Below are 6,937 nucleotides of genomic sequence, written 5' to 3'. Positions count from 1 at the left end.
CCCCCCCCGGCTCCCCTCCCGCAGTGGGCACTCCTGATTCCCACCTCTTACCATGCTTGCAGGCCAATCCGCCGCCTATGCTTGCATGGAAGGGGCGGTCCAGTCTCGTCTAGCTGGCCTGGGCCGCCGCCGCCACCGGCCTTGGAAGCAGGAATAGCCCAGGACCCCGACTGCGGTGGCGGCGGCGGCGGCGGCGGCGGCGGCCTGAGGGCTGGGCGTCCAGGACGTTGCTATGGCAGCGCCCAGCCTGGACCCGGAGCAAAAGGGCGCGTCTGCCTGGCCGGCCGCGCGCCCGAGCGCGCGCGCGCGCAAGTGCTCCGTCAGCGTGCGCCCAGGGCCCTGCGGGACCAGAGAAATAAGACCTGGTGTGCAAACGGGAGTGGTCATTCTTTTCCACCTCCTGGCCGGGAACTAAGCACCCAACCCCCCCGCCCCTCACGACCTTTACTGCTGGGCTATCCAAGTCCCTAAAAAAAAAAAAAAACCCTAGAACTTTCTGTTCTGACTACCATGCTTTAGTTGTCCACTCTCGTCCTCTTAGTTTTGTTTTTTGGGGTTTTTTGTTTTATGTTTTTTTTTTGGGGGGGGAGTTGGTTTGGGGCCTGAACTCTGGGCCTGGGCGCTGTCCCTCAGCTCTTAGCTTAAGGTGAGCGCTCTACCACTTGAGCCACAGTGCCACTTCTCCTTTTAGGTTTTGAGATTACAAATATCTATTCGTGCTCATCCTGTACACGCAATTTAGGGAATGTATAACAACAAAATATATAAATCAAGTAAGGGCAAAGGGCCTAGAGGAAAATTTGGGTAAACAAATGTTTACCATATTAATTTCTGGGTTGATTACCTGTATGTATATGTATATACATATATATGTGTATGTATATATATATATATATATGTGTGTGTGTGTGTGTGTACATTTGTCGAATTTTCTGGAATTGGACACTTACAGTTAAGGGTTGCATATGCACAATAAAGTTTATTTTTTGTGTGTGCCAGTACTGGGGCTTGAACTCGGGGTCTTCAACTTTTGTGTAGCTTTTTCATTCAAGTTTGGTACTCTACCACTGGAGCCACAGCCCTACTTCTATATTTTGGGTGGATAATTGGAGATAAGAGTCTCACAGACTTGTTTGACTGAGCTGGCTTTGAACTTCAGTCCTTAGATCTCAGCCTCCTGAGTAGTTAGGATTATAGGCATGAACCACAGGTACCCACCCAAAGATTCTTTTTGAAAGATATTTTTCTTGGGGCTGGGAAGGTGGCTCAGTGGTAGAGTGCTTGCCTTGCATGCCTGAGGCCCTGGGTTCGATTACTCAGCACCACATACGCAAAAAGAAAAAAACCGGAAGTGGTGCTGTGGCCCAGGCCCAGAGTTCAGGCTCCACGACCAGACCCGCCCCCGCAAAAAAAGGTATTTTTCTTGATGGCAGCCTATGCTTTTATTAAAAACAAGAAATCTCAAGATATGACTGTTGACATGCCCTCCCAAAGAGAAACATTCTCAAATGTTGAAGATAAAGGCAGATAGAGAGAAGGAACTTCAAACAATATTTTCGGCCAAGTGACAGAGGCAGGGGTATTTACCTTATAAACGTATGTGGGGGCTGCATTCTGTTTTCTGGAGAGGCCAAAATATTTCTAGTAGTGACTTGAAGACCTCAGGCCTCTCATTTTGGGGGTCTTCTTGGGGTTGCCGGTGGTTACCACAGAGATCAGTGAGCTGAGGAAAAGCCAGGCATTCCTCAATCCACCAGGGAGGCCCTGTTTGGACCAACCATCAGGAAATTTTTTTTCTTTCCTAACAGTCAAATAAAGGAACAGAAGAAAGGAAAACAAAATTCGGATTAACTGATCGTTAAGTTGTAACATCCCATATCTGGAGAAATCAATGAGAAGCATCCTCGACCTAAGAGTTGCACTTCCGGTAAATCACAGTCACACTTTTCACCACAATTCACTACACGGGTTGGCATACCAGAAGCAGATGGGTTCAAGTTTGATTCTTTCCTTTTACTTGTTGCCTGCTCTAGAACAAATCTGTCAGGCCTAGGCCTCAGATTCCCCACAGGATACCCACCTGGCAGGTCTGTGGTCTCGGGGCGCCATCCACCGGGCTGCAGGATCTGCGGGATCTTGCTCCCGAGGTATCCCCGGCACCTAGCGCAGGAGGGCGGGGACAGGGTGGTCAGAAGGAGCCCAGTGGACAGAGAATGAATGAATAACCAAGCATGAATTAGGCGCCTGGGCCAGGGTCAGTTCCAGCACGTAGAAGCCTCGCATTTTCCCCAGCCACTGGCCCGATTGGGGAGGGGCGGGGCCAGGGCCTGTGAGCTGAGCTGCGTTCCAGGCGAGGTGGGGCGCAGGGCCCGAGGCGCCGGTCCTGCAGCCTGGGGCATCTGCTGCGGCCCCCCACTCCCCCCCCCACACACACCTTGCTCCCAGGGTCCGATCCTAGTTACCAGAAGACCGAACAGGAAATTTAAAAAAGGGAAGAGGGGGTGCATTCTTTTCTGTTCCCTCCGCCCCTCATCTGGAGCAAGGATTCCCCAACCCCGCGCAAAGCCTTTTCTCTTCCAGGCGCACGACCGCGCTGGCAGCAAGACAAAAAAGCTGAGGGAGCGGGGTGGGGGTGGGGGGTCGGTGGGGTAGGGGTGGGCTCGGCGCCCCTCCTCGATCGGCGGCAGGATGGGAAGGGGGGAGAGCGGGGATGGCTGCGGGAACGCAGCCGGGAAAGGCGAGGGAGCGGAGGAAGGGAGGGAGGCCCAGGGCCTCGCGACCCGGGAAGGTGCTCGGAGTCCCCGTCCGTCCCCCCATCCCGCCCTCCCTGCCCCCCACCGCCCCCGCAGGCCCCGCGGGCGCCTGGCGCATCCCCCGCCCCCCCCTCCCCGGACCTCAGCTCACCCCAGCTGCGCGCTCCTGGGCCAGGGCCGGGCGCTGCTAGCGATCGGGGCGTCACAGGGGACCCAGATCCGTGGAGGGGGTCTGGGGAGGGGGGGCGGCGGCGAGGGAGGCCCGCGGAGGCCGGAGGAAGCAGCCGGGCGCGGAGCGGCGGGCTGGCTCGCTCCTCTTTCTTCCAGGGTACGGCAGACCAAGCGCGTCGGATCCGGGCGAGTCCGGGGCCAGGCAGCTCGCCTTGGCGTGCGTCTCGTCGGAAGCCTTCGCCGACACCGGGGACCGTGGGTGTCTCGGGATTTCCCCCACCCCCTCCCTCCCACCCCCTCCCCGACGCGAGGTCTCCTTCTGGCCTCTGCCCACCGCGGCTGGGCTCTTCTGGCAGCTGGGCGGGGACCGGCGCGGGTCCGGACCGCAGCGCTAAAAGGCGCTCGGCCAATAGGGCGGCGGCTGCAGACACGTGGTGCGGGGCTGCGCGCTTGTTGCTGGCGCGGGATGCAAACCCCGGGAAGACTTTGGGGAAAAAAATATTAGTGAAAAACAAAATTTAAAGGGGAGGGGGGGAAGGAAACCAGGTTCATTCATCCCTTACCCTACGATTAGCCTGACCTCCTCCCACCCCCGCCACCCCCGCAGCTAAGCTAGGACTGATGTGAATTTTCTTCTGGGAAGAGCTGCGGCCCAACCGCAGAGATCTGCCCGTGAAATGGACCTGTCGGATGGGATCCTGAATTGGAGCTCACTCATTAGAGTCTATAGGCCAGCACAGACTAGACTTTCAACTCCTGTGGGTTGCTTCTGGTTTATGCCCTCTTTAGAATGAGTGGCATGCATCTCCAGTTGGGAAGAGGCAGGATAGAGAGAACAGGAGGTATCCTAAACAGCAGCCAGGAAGACGGAAACACACACTGTAGATGATGAGCAATTCTTGTAGAAGCTCAGAGGCCTTAAGCTCCTTCATAAGCTGCAGTATTGATACAAGGGGGAAAAGTCGAGAACAAGAGCAGCTTTCTCCCACCTGACCTTGCCTGCTTGGCCCCAAATAATTGGTGTGCTTTAACAAGTGAACAAGGACAGCATAAAGACATGTATCCTGGAAAAGAGAATACTTGGGGAAATGACTCCTTCTGGCACATAGTACTTAATCTCAAGCATGGACATGAAAAAAAAATGTGTGGTAGAATGCACCCTTTCCTTAAAAGGGATGCTCTGACATCAACAGTCAAAGTTTAATGAGTTCCCAAGCCCAAGTGATAAGAGTGTAACATGAAGAGTGATTAAATGGACCAGATGTGAGAACAAAGAAAAACATGCATCCTAGAATAACTTTTAACCCTGACTTTTATAATATATATTCCTTGATGTCAAAGACCTCTGGGTGTTTCCTTTTGAGCACCCATACTCTGTTAGAATATGCCTCTTTCTGCTTGCTTACTCAATAAAGCTCTGCCAAGTTTTCTTGACATTGTGACTTGGCCTGAAACTCTGTGATTGAAACTAGGGGTCCCAGACTAAAACCATTCAGTGGAGGGCCCTACCTCTAGAGGGAAACTTTGCAAACTCTCACCTGGAGCTGGTGACAGAGAGACATGGTCCTGAGTCCATGTGATTACTTCTTTAACCTAAAATTGGTACACATGATCTGACAATAGAGCAACATTCTGTATTTTAAAAGAATAATGCAGAAAGCATGCATATACCACTTTTATGATCATGAGGTTTGTTGTGGGATCCAAGAATGAGTCCACCAACACGGACTTTGAGTTTGAAGAAGGTTATTAAGGTGTTGCAGAAGCTGACTGGCCAGGGACACAGTGTATACTCAGGAGCTAAAACTGTGACCCCAAGCATGGACACAAGCTAGGCTGATGAAGGTAAAAACTATGAGCAGGTGCAAACTGTAAAGTGCCAATAATATGATAACATCAACTTTTTTGAAACAGGGGACTTTTACAATGTAAAAATTCATTCCTCAGTTCCCAGTAAGAGGTTATTGCATTCCTCAGTTCCCAGTAAAAGGTTCAATTCCTAACTCAGTTTCCTTGCTGGATCTTGGGACTTTTTTTTTTAATCCTAAGAGACCCTTACAAGGTTGACCCAGATTGAGAAGTTTAAATTCATCTTTTGCAAAATCTTAGTGCCTACTGTAGCAGTTCTTCACTTAAAAGGAGTAGCTGCAGAATTGTTACTGGACAGTGTATCATTATGTCTTTCCTTATGTGTCTTTCTCCCTGATGGAATTAATCCTAAACTATCCAAAGGACAAGTCTTGAAACCTAGTAAACTTACTGGTGAGTGTTTGCAGAGGTGAACATCCCAGATTCTTGGCATCTCCAACAAAGACTGAAGCTGGGCATCTGTGGCTCATGCCTGTCATCCTAGCTACTTAGGAAGCAGAGATCTGAGGATTCTGGTTCAAAGACAGCCCCAGGAAAAAACAAAAAGAACTGAACAAAGACACTCACAAAAATGGCAAAGCAAGGAGTTGGGAAGAGTGAGAGGGGGGGAAGAGAACACACTAAGGGAAGTAAAAATCTGAGCTAGGTGGCTCAAGAGCAAAATATCAGCTTTCTAGGATTTGGTGAGTGTAGGAGAAGTTTCACAGTAATGATAGTGAAATAGGGAAATAGGGAATCATAAATTGGTAGATTTTTGGAAGGGATCTACATATGTGCAAGTCTGCCATCCCACAGTTTTAAGTCTATATGAGATGCAACCCATATGCATAAAGCTTTAAGTAGGAATTTGTTGGGCAAAGGTCAGGCTAAGGATGCATATAAATATATATGCATATATAAATATATGCATATGTAAATGTTTGCAAGTGCATTAGTTTGGTTAGTATTGATAGTGACATCCTAATAGCAAACTGACCAGAGTTATAAATATGCTCTTGAAGAACCACTGGAGTCATAACAATACACATGACAATAAAGAACTGTCTCAGCTAGGCAAAACTTACTTCTGGAGAAGGGTGTGCCATGAGCCAAAAATCTGGCAGGCAAGCATACAGAGCTGGAAGGCTGCTCTCCTATTTATCCCCACACACAGCAGGCCCTGCCCTTCTGCTCAGATTGGCTGAGGTTCATAATCTGCTGGCAATTGGCTGATTTGCAGAAAGTAAAATGTATTTACACAAGGTGACCATTAAAAGACTTTGAAATGAGACTAACAGTACAGAAGTAATCGTTTTAAAATGTATTGTTATTATAAAGGTGATGTACAGAGAGGTTACAGTTCCATAAGTGGGGTAATGAGAACATTTTCTTTGGCCAATGTCACCCCTTCCCCCACCTCTCTGCCTTTCCCTCCCATCAGCATGCACAAGTTGTATAGTTCATTTTCAACATAGTGTCTGGTAAGTGCCACAACTGCATTTGTTCACTCTTTGTCCCTCCATTTGTGCCTCCTTCATTTTCCCCCAAACAGATAAATGAACAAACATAGCACAAAAGAAAACAAAACCAGCAACAAAATCATAACAAAAAAAACATATCTTGTTTCCATTACCCAAATAATCTAAAAACATAACCACTCCCTTTGCTATTTCTATTTTCTTTGGGCTTGAACTCAGAGCCTGAAACTCTTTTGCTCAAGGCTATCACCCTACCACTTTGAGACACGGTGCCATTTCCAGTTTTCTGGTGGTTTAATGGAGATAAGAGTCTAGGCTGGCTTCGAACTGCTATCCTCAGATCTCAGCCTCCTGAGTAGCTAGGATTATAGGCCTGAGCCACCAGTGTTGAGCCCTTTGCTATTTCTTGAACAATCTTAGGTGTGTCTTAATTCATCTTGAAAAGAAACCAGTTTAAGACCAAAAAAATCATTCCTTATCGCAATGCAGTTCCTAAAGCATGAACTTTTTGTGTGTGTGTGAAAATACAGTACAGAGGGGTAACAAATACATGGGCAAGATAATGAATACATTTCTTATCAAGCATTGTTGCCTCCTCTTTTGTTTCCCTTTCCCATCCCTTCCCATATCCCCCCACCTCCCCTACCCAATCCTCCCCCCCTTTCCCAAAGTTGTAAAGTTCGTTTT

This window comes from Dipodomys ordii, unplaced genomic scaffold, assembly GCF_000151885.1.
Source record: "Dipodomys ordii isolate 6190 unplaced genomic scaffold, Dord_2.0 Scaffold65, whole genome shotgun sequence".
Lineage (NCBI taxonomy): Eukaryota > Metazoa > Chordata > Mammalia > Rodentia > Heteromyidae > Dipodomys > Dipodomys ordii.
Note: the sequence above shows the minus strand (reverse complement) of the source record.